This window comes from Zingiber officinale, chromosome 10B (genome assembly GCF_018446385.1).
Source record: "Zingiber officinale cultivar Zhangliang chromosome 10B, Zo_v1.1, whole genome shotgun sequence".
In the NCBI taxonomy this organism is placed as follows: domain Eukaryota; kingdom Viridiplantae; phylum Streptophyta; class Magnoliopsida; order Zingiberales; family Zingiberaceae; genus Zingiber; species Zingiber officinale.
Genome location: NC_056005.1, coordinates 65,910,527 through 65,922,862, shown reverse-complemented (window position 1 = coordinate 65,922,862; position 12,336 = coordinate 65,910,527). Strand labels below are relative to the sequence as shown.

The window sequence follows — 12,336 nt, the reverse complement described above, 5'->3', positions numbered from 1 at the left end:
GGATTAAGCTCAAGCGATTCACGGCTTCGCTTGATGGCGAACAGCTCACGCTCCGGTAGCGCCGATCGCCGCAAAATGGTGGAGGAAGGCCGTTCGGAATATTTGAAGTTCGTGATGGATCCGTCCGGCAATCCGAAACCACCGCTGAGCCGATCCCGAGAGAGTGGTAAGAAAACTGACTTTACTCCATCCGTATTGATGGAGAGTAGTCGTGTATCGAACTTACCTGATGATCATCTGGGTCGGTTGCCCCATTGTACTCGCCGATCGCGGAGGCGCGTAGTGCTGGCGGAGGGTCTCGAGAATAGCCTCCAAAATTGGCGATTGATCCGCCGGAGATGCGTCCGCCGGGGCTTTCCTTCGTCATCTCTCCTAGGCATTTCCTCCGAAGAAGATCCCTATCCTGAGCCGGTATGGCTTGGGTGCGGAATAGGCTCGATGAAATGCAATGGTCGGTGGTGCTCCGCCGACCACCGACGCCGATATTGCTTGCCGCCCGCCTACCGTGGCTTTTTGTTTTGCTCCACGAGCTTGGCGGCCCTTATCTCGATCAGAGCGTCAAGTTCCTCGTTCGAGAGCGTCACCACGTGTTGTCGTCCAGCCTCGTCCATGGCTGTCGATCGGATGCAGGAGCGTTCCCACAGACGGCACCAAATTGATCCTGTCTGAATCGCCGAACCAGAGGACGCTGGGCACGTGGTGCACTCCTAGTCGATGGTGTAGGCCTCCGTTGGGTCGCACGAATCTCCGACGAACCTGCACAGAAGTCGGGCCAGGAAGGGGTTCCCGGCGGCGACCCTCCGACGCTCAAGTCAGGTAAGCGGACAGCAAAAGGTGGCTCCCAAGTTTCTAGAATATCCCAGAACGCGTACCTCCGGCGAAGGAAGAGGCTCTTTATATAGAGCAGGGAAAGAATTGATGCACGTCCACCGAGGTGCATACGTGTCCGCAGCCCATACCTCGGTATGTACCTGTCAGAGAGCTTACCTGACACCATACTGCTACAGTTCAATCACATCTTCGATGGGACAACAGAACACCTTGTTGTCAGACTTAGAGTATGGCCTAGCCATAGGACTTGACGGCTGTCGGAAGATGTTCCTATCCTTCACCCACCGCCCCGCTGGAACGTCCGTCCGGCCGGCCGACGCGAAGAGCGTCGTCCGGACGGCCTTAATTCCCGATGCCAGCCGGCCGGCGCGCCCATTATGTCCTGCCTTCTCTTAGGCCTTCCGCTCGGTCATTTACTACTTCATTGAGCGTCGGAACCCCGACCCCTGTCAGGGCGTCTTTCACTATCAGACGTGTACGGGCAGGCCGATCGGCCTGGCCTTTTGTCATACGTCCGGTCGGCTCACCCTTCTTCGACGGACCACCTGGCCCTCTGACCTCCACGTGGCGTTGACCCCTCGTTAGGGGGTCCCGGGCTCTTACCACCGGATCAATTTCATTGACAATGAATTTTACCATTGTCATATTATCACAATGATAACGGTTTATGAACTATTGTCCCACGCATTTTAAAAATATTGTCTTTTACAATGTTTCATTTAACGGTTGTCCCAACTGTTGTTACAATGGTTCTTTTAGGATAACTATTGCATCAAAGACAATGATTTTGTCAAAAACCATTGTCTTTTGCTAAATTTACAATGTTTTTTCCTAAAATCATTGTCTTTGTGGTGTTATCTTTGTGTAGTTTTGTTGTAGTGTGACAATCAAATCATTTCTCTACTAGAGTGCCTTTTAGCGCACCCTTGGTACTTTTTCCTTCTGAATGGTTAGCTACCAACATGTAGTTTTTGAAAAAATTGCTAAGTGCTTGGGTTGCAAAGAAGAGCATGAATAGTCGGATGGCCCTGATAAAAGGGTGAGTGGGTGAATATAGGACTTAGATGCAGTCAGTTGCCTATGCCTCCTTTGACTAGACTTGAAGGGGAGGCTAGTGATACAGTGTGTAATAAGTGGACCCATGAAATGACATGGCAGTCAAAGTCAAGGTCATATGGCAGTCAAAGTCAAGGTGATGTGGTAGTCAAATTCAAGATAGGAGTATACTTCCCGGTTAGCTTTGTGATTTGGCCGGCATCAAGGCTCTTGGGTCTAGCTCAATTGAATAAAAAGTCGTGCAGGAAAGGGCCGATTGGGCCAAATTAAAGGTTGCTGAGCCTAAGGCACTTAGCATCATAAATCTCTATATGCGCCTGGCCAAATAAAAGACCAGCTGGGCCTCCATGTGCGCCCATCCAAATTACATACCAGCCGGATCTAAAGCATTTAACCTTATAAATCTCTATGTGCGCCTAGCTGGATGAAATACTGACCGAGCCTAAAGCACTTAGTCTCATAAATCTATATGTGTGCTAGGCTAGATGAAATATCGACCGGGCCTAAAGCACTTAGCCTCATAAATCTATATGTGCGTATGGATGGATGAAATACCGATCGGGTCTAAAGCACTTGACCTCATGCATCTATATATGCACCCGGTCAGATGAAATATCGATCGGGCCTAAAGCACTTGTCCTCATAAATCTCTCCGTGTACATCCGACTAAATGATAGGTTGGCGGGGCACAAGGCCTGTAGCCTTATAAATCTTTCCATATATATCAAGCTAGATTAAAGGTCAGCCGGGTTTAAGGCAGTTAACTTCATAAACCTCTTCATGCATGATCAGCCATGAAGCCGACCGGAATTAAGAAACTTAATTGCATACTTACTTCAGAATGAATCTTTAGTACATAGTTTATCAGATGGTTATCTAAATAGATTTCTAGCATGCTTAGCATATCATACGAATCTCTGACTAGATTTATGACAACATTCAATACATAACAAAGTAGTTTAATGCAAGGACAGACATAAGGATGGTCAGCCTTGCTTGCTAGCCGAGATATATATTACAAACTGCAAGTGCACGGTTACGTCGTTAGTAATACAAAAGATATTAAACCCACAGGGACTGTTGATTAAGCACTAGTTAACTTTACACGGTAAATTATCTAGACAATCAAAGGGATGGTTGGAAAGGAGATAGTAAGAGAAAGACTAAAGAGAAAGAGAGAGAGAGGAGTAAGTGATGATCTTGGAAAGGGATGGATGATAGATTCTAAGATTTCAGGTTTATTATAATGCTAGTTAATGTCCCTATGCATTGTTCATCTACCAAACTCCATGCTTTTACTCATGTAGGCTTCTAACTAAAGTCTGACATAACTTCGTGAAAGTCGCACCAGAAAGTCTACCTAAGTTCTAACGTCATTAAGTAAAGAAGCAACTCTAGAAAGTCTAGTTAAAGCATTACTCTCTCTCACAGGGCCCCTGGTTATACAATCGCTAGAGTTATCTAGTATACTTCTTAACGATAGCACTGGAGTATCCACTCTAACTAGAATGCCCTAACAAGGATTAGTCCCTATGTTAAGATCTTTTGACTCTAGAAAGTGGGTAAGTATCGATCCCCTCTGTTTCTAAGGGCATATATGTCTTGTTGAATGAGTATCCTCTGTCACTAAGGATTCCTCAGTTATCTAGTCTAGTAGCAACCTTAATATAGAGACAAATCTCTCACATCTACATGAATTGACTTTACACACATTTCGTCAAACACATACAAGGCACAACACACATAGAACATGATATAAATACATCATTGCATAGGAAAATGTCTAAATACATAGTTCATAGATCACATCATATCATAATTACTTCCTACATCCTATATCTAGAGAATATATTCCATAGCAAGGGATTACAACCAAAGACAAGAAATAAAGTAATCTACAACTCAAAACATAAAGAGAAAAGAAGAGAAGGCTTATCCATGTAGCGCCGGTCTTATTTAGATGCAATCCTTGCTTTAGAGGTGGACGGATTGACAAAGATAGAAGATCTAGGGTTCCCCATTGGGGAGAATCCTTCCCCAAGGAATGGGGATGAACCCCAAGCTAAAGATCCCCCAACAGGGGTGAAAACCCCTTTAAATAGGGTAGGCACGGGCCTGGCACGACTCGTGCCACGACTGTGTGGCATCCACACAGTTGGAGCCTTCTTGGTCTTGGTATGGATGACATGGCCGTGTGGTTTTACATTTCCTTGCTCTACTTGCTTGTTGGATGGGTGACACAGTCGTGAGGAATCACATAGCCGTGCCTTGCGTCTTTCTCTAGTGAGGCCACACGACCATGTGGCTTCACATGGCCATGGTCTACTTCTACTTTGGAAAGTCCACACGGTTATGGTCTTCTTCTCTTTGATGTGTGGCATGGTCGTGTGAGTTCACACGGTTGAAGATTGCTTTGCCATGAGTAAGACTACATGACCATGTGGTTCCACACGGATGTGTGGTATGGCCGTGTGGTTCCACACGACCTGAGCTTAATCTTCTCTAGTTGCTCCAATGTATGTCTTTTGCTTCGTTTTTACTCCAAATCATGTCCTATCAATCAAAATAAGCAACGAGCAGAACTCCAAACAGAATATAATGGAAGTGCAATATTATAATGAAATAGGATACAATAAACATAGATTATACTCCTGAAATACAAGTAGATGTGTATTTATGTATGCATAAAAATGTATATAATCTACGCACATTACACCCCCAGACTTAAACTTTTGCTTGTCCTCAAGAAAAAACCCCAATCTAGATATATGTGTGTAAATGGCATGTAATAATCCCTAATGAATTAATATAAACCTATCATATAATTTCATTGATGAGCATGATATAAAAATTATTTGAGTGTGACCTAAGTAGAAGTTCTCTGTGCTCAGTGTGATGTGTGACTTAACTTTCTCAAGTGTCAATCTCTTAGCCTAATCAATTTTTCATTTAATTGTCTTCCTCATACTTCCGGAGATAGACACTTACCTACCATACGCAAGGTTTATCCCCATTAAAAATTCTATGCATCATCTACACAAGATCTCAAAGGAATACTCAGTATCAAGAGAAATATAGCATTCATTTCCCCAATAACCTAACTCAATCTCAAAGGGGTGAATTACTAGTTTCCACTTATGATAACTATTTGTTTTTATATCTTATTATGATTTTTTCTTTGAATGTTTGTAAAGTATCAAACTTGAACAAACCTTCATATTTTTTTTAGGGATTAATTTTTCTAAATGAGCTTGCATGATCTATGTTTATCTAGTAACCAAAATATAGTTGAGAGGTCGCCATAGAAGTAAGAGTACTAATCCGGTTCTATGAATCATGATTATTTTCAAAAATATCTTCCATTAAAGTCAAGCATAATGTGAAGAGATCCTACAACTAGGCCAACAATCAAATTCTTCTAGTAATAATAATGCTCACTTCATGCTACTATAGATAGAAAAACATAAATCAATAGACATAATAGAATACCAAATCAAACAATATAAATATCTAGATGAAATGTGCTAGTATTTTACTATGAGGAACAAATAATAATGACACGATAAGTGATGCAACTAGCAAAATTTTATTATGTAAAAAGAAATGTGCAAAAACTAAGAAATATGACAAACACTAAACTAAACCCAACATGTCCCCCCAGACTTAAACTTTTCATTGTTCTAATGAAAACTAGAAATAAAATATGGAGGAGATTATAAATTAAGAGAAGTTACCAATAATGAGCTTTAAATGATTGACATTCATGTGCTTGAAGATACTCCTCTATCTGATGCTCACATTCCTCCACAACTTAGAATCCTATGAAAAGAAGTAGACAAGAAAAATTAAGTAGAGGCTATGAGTTATTATGAATAAAGAAAAGAGACTAAAAAGAACAAAAAAAAAATATAAATAAAAACAAGATTAAACTTGGATTGTCTCCTAGGAAGCGCTTATTTAAGGTCATTAGCTTGACCCCTTATTTGGTTCACTTAAATCGTGATCTTACTAGAGTGAGATACCTCCAGACTTTCCGGCTAATGGCCCATAATGCGGATGGAGCTTTCATCGTGGGAAACACAAGTTGAGGAATTGCTCTCTCCTTCTTTTCCTTAAAGGTTCTTCTTGATGGTTGGAGAAGGTTCACTTGAAGTACCCAGGCCAAGAGCACGGTCATCATAATTGATGTTGAGGCCTTGTTCTGATAAAAATAAAGTATAGGTAGAGGTGGGAGTGTCCAACCTTAGGGTCTCTGGCTTTCGACCACTTCCCACTCGGAGGGCTGCACTCAAATATTAACATCTGCCTCATCTATGATCCCATCATCACTCAAGCATGTACTGTTAGAAGTTTCAGTAAGACCAATAGCAAGATTTGTTGAAGATGCATCAATGGTCCTATCAATGTCTGGAGTATCATCAAATACATCATCACCATGCAAAGTAGTAGAGGAGTCCTGTAGAGCTGCAGAATCATGATCATAGTCGCCTTAAGCTTTACATTCTATCCCCTCCAAATCATCCTTCAACTGAGGCTCCAAATTTAGACTTGACATATCATCTTGCTGTAGGGATCGGAGAAACAGAATCCCCTCTTGCATCAAAAGCTCTTCTAATTCTTAATATTTGGTTTTCATATGAACGGGAGTAGGAATATCTAAGTCTTGAGAATCCTCCCAGGAAGTTGGCTCATCTGGTTGCAACTATTATGGTCCATCAAATAGTGAATCATCTTGAAATTCTGATGGACTCTGATTTGCTTGAGAAGACTGCTCAACACTTTGAATGCTATTGTACTCAAAATTCTGATAATCCATCCCATCTTGATTAAAGTGTTGAGATGAGTCAGGGATATGCTGCTGTGGAATTAACTACTCATCCTCCTCAAAAGTATGTTGGGGTTGAAAGTTCTAAGTTTAATGATCTCCTCAGTCATAACTAGAAGTGCTAGGAACTGAATCATATATATCTTGATGTATAGGTTTGACTAGATTATAATGTTCCAAGTAAGATGTAGCAGTCTTTTAGAAGAAGTGACATATAGTAACTGGATGGGATAAGCTTCCACAAACTGTGTAGATATCATCAATTGGTTTTGTGGAAGGGTCAGCTTCATTTTGGAAACGGTGGCATATGGCAGACGGATGGGTTTGACTACCACATACACTACATGTTGGATCGAGTCACATGTGAGAGGGGGAGGGGGGGGGGGGGGGGGAATCACATGGTTTTGAAAATCTCATTCTTTTTTATTTTCAAATCAAAGTACGAACACAACAGAATAAGAGAATAGATAAATGAAAAACAATACGAACACAAGTAGTTTACTTGGTTCGGAGCCTTCGACGACTCCTACTCCAAGACCTAGATCTGGCGAACCTATTGATGGGTAACCCACTAACAAACTTCTTCTAATACCTCCAAAAGAGAAGATCAAGTACAAAGAGATCAAAAAAGTGTAACAGACTATACTTTTCATTTGCAGAAATTAAGTACAAAAAAATAACTTTGTTACCGACATGTAGGGATCGAAGTGACAGTGCACAAGTGTTAATGTCGATCTGTTGGCCACAATCGAAAGTCCTCGGTGTAGTTATCGGGCGCAGCATCTTTGTAGTAGGAAGTTGGACTAGTCAAAACCTTGAATTGACACATAGTAGCTCATATATGAGTTGCTGAATGAAGCTTGATCGAGACTGCCTTAAATATGGCATGAAAGGTGCCTTCCATAGGCATTGAAGGCGCTCCAATGGTTCAAATCTGATTCTAGAACTTGCTAAAGCTTATTGCTGAATCTGTCAACTTTTATCCTCTGAAAGGTGCCTTTCATAGCGATTGAAGACACCTTCCATGAATAGTTCGAAGGCGCCTTCCAATGCTTGAAGGCACCTTCGGGTACTATTCATCCGAAGGCTTTTGTGCTCCATTTTTCCTACAAAATGTGTTAGTCTAAAACTAAAATATCTATCCTATAAAATAAAATTAGCATAGTTATAATAAAGAGTAGTAATTATTTCCTATCCTCCCAGGACCAGGAACTAGTCAAGGTCTCAGTTTAGGGATCCAAAATGGACCTAAACTAGGTCGACGCCTACTATCACTCAACTTGGGATGCATCCTCACTTAGTCACTCTCCTCCAGTGACTTACCTTAACTTACCAGCTTGCTATTGACTTGCCTCTTGACCTACTAGGTCTTTATGCCAGTTGTCCAGTTCACAAACCCAACTGGACTTCTACCGGTTGTCTTGTCCCATAGACCCAATTGAACTTTTTGCTAGATATTCAATCATCCCGTTGACTTATCTGGACTTCACACCAATTATCTGATCCTGTAGACCTAGCTAGATTTCAGCCTGGTGTCCAATCCTTCAAACTCGTCAATTCCTGCACACTTGGTTACACAATCAGATCACAAAACACCTAACTTAACTGACTTGTCATTCATCAAAATCTGAGTTAGACTGTTAGTATAAACTACACCAACAATCTCTCCCTTTTTGATGCAATGATAACCTGAGTTAAGTTAGGAAAACTATATGAAAAATAAGCAACAAAGATAATTTTAAGAGAAACAACAATAATAACGTTTGCTTTGTTCTCTTTATCATTTTTAGAGTTTAAGTTATACTGATTTTCTTCTTTTATTTTCTAACTTAAACACTAACCCTCCCCCTTTGACATTCATTAAAAAAAAATAAGAGTAGATAAATGAGTCAACTTAAAAACTTGCTAAGCAAAGCAATCAGGAAAGTAATAAAATTTTGACAACAAGAGATTTTCGGGGGAAGGAGTTAGAGAGAATTTTATAAGCCTTTTCAAAAGAACTTGTATTTTATATTTAAAAAAATATTAGAATTTTGTGCAAGGAAAGTTTAGAAGGTTTATACTAGGTTTTGAAAGCTAACATATACAAAACTAACTTTAAGGTTTAAAGTTTAAATAGCTTTTAAGAAACCTTCAAAGTGATTTTTCAAAAATAACATAATAGTGGTTTGGAAAGTGCTTCTGCAAAATATATTTACAAAGACTAATTTTGAATTAAGCTTTAAAGATTTCATAATAAGGAATTTCAAAGTATCTTAAACAAGAATTTGGAAATATTTTCATAATTGCATATTAAGAATTTTGAACTTCAAAATATCTTAAAATAAGTTGTATTATATTTTTCAACATACTTGCAAATGGAAAAAATGGTGTCAATGTAATTTGGAATAGTGATATTTCAAAATGTGTTTAAAAATGATTGTCAAAATACGTTAAACAAGAGTTTTGAACTTAGAAATTTTAAGAATGGATTTTTAAACAAAAAGAAGGGTTCCAAGTAAACAATTAAGTTTGAAACTATAACAAAATGAAATTTTTGATATTATTCAAATATCCTCCCTCTAGACATGATATTATTTAAAAATAGTAGACATCTATAAATTTTCTTTACATATCTAACCAATAGTTACTAACTAACTATCAGAAGATAGCAGTATTCACTTGGTTAATCAAGTTAAGTAATAGTATCCAATTAGTGTTTGAGTAAAATTGGATTACTTGACTTGATCACTATACTGTTTGGTATTTTACGCCCAGGCTTATCTTGATGCACTAATATAAGCATCCTAAGTCCAGACAAAGGGCCTACGCATCTCACATTATTCTAAGTTTGTGAATACACAATCAAAGTACACCTAGTGTGTTTGTGAGATGCTCAAGCCCTAGATCTATAGGAACATGATTTCTATGGATTTGACCTAGACTAAGGCCAAAATTAATTTTGAAATTCTAAGGAAATGATAATTTTAAGAAAATAAAAGTAAATATTTCCCCCCAGAATTTTCAAATTATGCTAATAAATTATTTGAAGGCACTACAACAAAAATGTTAAACGACAACACCACAAAGACAACGGTTTTAGATGAAACTGTTGTAAATTTTATAAAAGACAACGGTTTTAGATAAAACTATTGTCTTTGAGCTCCCATAAAATACAAAAGACAATAGTTTTGTGAAAACCGTTGTCGTTGAGTAATTTTTTTCTAAATCAACAATGCATTTTACAATGGATATCTAAAACCGTTGTCTTTAAGTGCTTTTTTAGGGGCTACGACAACAGGTTTCATAAAACAGTTGTCTTTGACTGTATTCGTTTAGTTATTTTCCCTCTCGTAGTTTTGCTTTCCCCCCTCTCCTCAAATCTTTTCAGCGCCTTGTTTTCCCCTTCATGTTCCCGAACCCTAAGCCATTTTTCTTTCCCTCTCCTCATAGAATCTCTTCATCCTGTCGACCGCGCGACAGGAAAGGATGTCGCCTCTGCTGGATCTTACCCCTGCTCTCCTCTCCACGACGTGTAATTTTCCCTCTTGATCGAGTGAGGTCGGGGCAGCCAACTCTCTCGTGCCGAAGATCGACCCTTTGGGTCTCTCCCTGAAGAAGATCAGAGAGGACATAGCCAAGGAGACGATCAAAGATTGGAAGGGCCTTCGAGTCACCGTCAAGCTCACTGTCCAGAATCGCTAGGCCAAAGTCACCGTCATTCCCTCCACCATAGCCCTCGTCATCAAGGCCCTCAAGGAGCCTGAGCGCGACCGCAAGAAGACCAAGAACATCAAGCATAATGGAAATATCTCACTGGATGATGTTATCGAGATCACTAGGGTGATGCACCCCAGGTCCATGGCCAAGGACCTCTCTAGCACAGTCAAGGAGATTCTCGGAACTTGCGTGTTCGTAGGCTGCACCGTCAACGGCACGGACCCCAAGGACCTTCAGCAGGAGATCTCTGATGGTGAAGTAGAGGTTCCTCTTGAGTAATTCTAGGTTGTTTTTACATTTATGATCATATTTCTTTAAATCGCTTAATTTTGCCGAATCGCTAAAGTAGTTTTGTCGTATTTGATCTGGTTATTGGTGAGAATCTCAACAGTTATATTTGCAATCGAAACATTTTGTATTCTTGATAAATCTATATTGTCAGTTTTATGTTTATTTGTGGCTCATGGATCCGTCTCTACTTCTTAATGATTTGTGATAGAGAAATAGAGAAGGATGATGCTATGTGTGATCACTAAAATTTGTTCACTCTTGAAGATGAAAATTGGTTTCCATGATGCTACTCAGTAATCTGATGTTATGTTACAGTTTTACATAGAATTGTTCAAGATTTCTCTATGACATGTTGTGAAAAATGCATGCAATTTGATTCGAGAAAAGGAATAGTTGCTTTTAGCCTTTTACTCTAACATACAACACTGGAACTAGGTGACATGGCTGGTGATATCTTACGATGCTTACTAAGAAGGTTATTTCACTGATGAAATCATGTATAATGCACAGAGAAAGCCATGAGTTCAAATAGACTGAAGCTGATATTTTGAGGTTAATTGTTGGGGTGGAATCAAATACTAATCATCCCATTGGAAAGGCTATTGTTGAAGCGGCTCGTTCCATTGGTTGTGAAAATGTCAAGGTAACTTCACATCAACCTTGAAGCTTCTATTGGAAACTTTTTAGGTACTATTATATTTTTACTATTAATTGTAAGTTTCACACTTCATAGTTCAACATAATGGCGTTTTATTTTGAAAATGCCTTTGGTACTTTTTTTCTAGGATTAATTGCTATAGATATCCCAGTATTTATCACTCTTAACAAATGTATTCTCACCTTTCAATTCTAACAAATTCATCCTAACATACTAACAATTTCATTTTTCTGAAAAATTTATCAATTAAAAAAGAAAAATGTCACTGACTTCATCACAATTTAGTTGATTGAGTTGAATGATGCTATACCAATATTTATCCATTACAGGATGATAAACTTAATGGAATGACAATTTTTTGTGATATAAATCATGGTGGAGTTGTTATAACTTAAAGGTGGGATCCATTTGTTAAAAAGTGGTAAAGTTTATCATCTATATTGTAATCAACGCTTCTTTCTATAACATACAGAGTTCATCCATCACATAGTTAAGCTATTAATTCTCATGTTGCAGATGCTAGTTTTGGTGTTAGAACTGATTTAGGACTTCTGCTTACAGTTTACAATATTTGGTACCTACAATGTGACCTCTAGCTATTTTTTGCATGTATCTAATAGATCCCACTTTGGATTCTACTTCTGATACATCCACTAAAACTGAAACCTTGATTTCATAAATGAAAATTGGCTAACAACAGATCTTATGCTGGTGCAGTGAATTAATTTCCTAATAGAACAGTATTGCTTGAAGTATCTATTGTTTTCTGTCGAGTTTTCAACAGTTCATGGTTAACATTACACAATTATTATTTAATCCAACTTTCTTCTGTAATTTTTTTAGCAGTGTTCAGTTTATGTCCACTAATCAATAAGTTTTCTCAAATTTTCTCTTTGAATCCAGTCTACAAGAAGCAGACTGTACAGGTATTTGAACTTATGAAACAACCCAATCTAATTTCCTAGCTCTTGATTGG

General features: G+C 39.0%; 1 pseudogene; it reads left to right on the top strand.

The window, feature by feature from the left end:
• The first annotated feature begins 413 nt into the window (after positions 1–413).
• LOC122029172 lies at positions 414–10,690 on the top strand (annotated as a pseudogene).
• Positions 10,691–12,336: the final 1,646 nt, after the last annotated feature.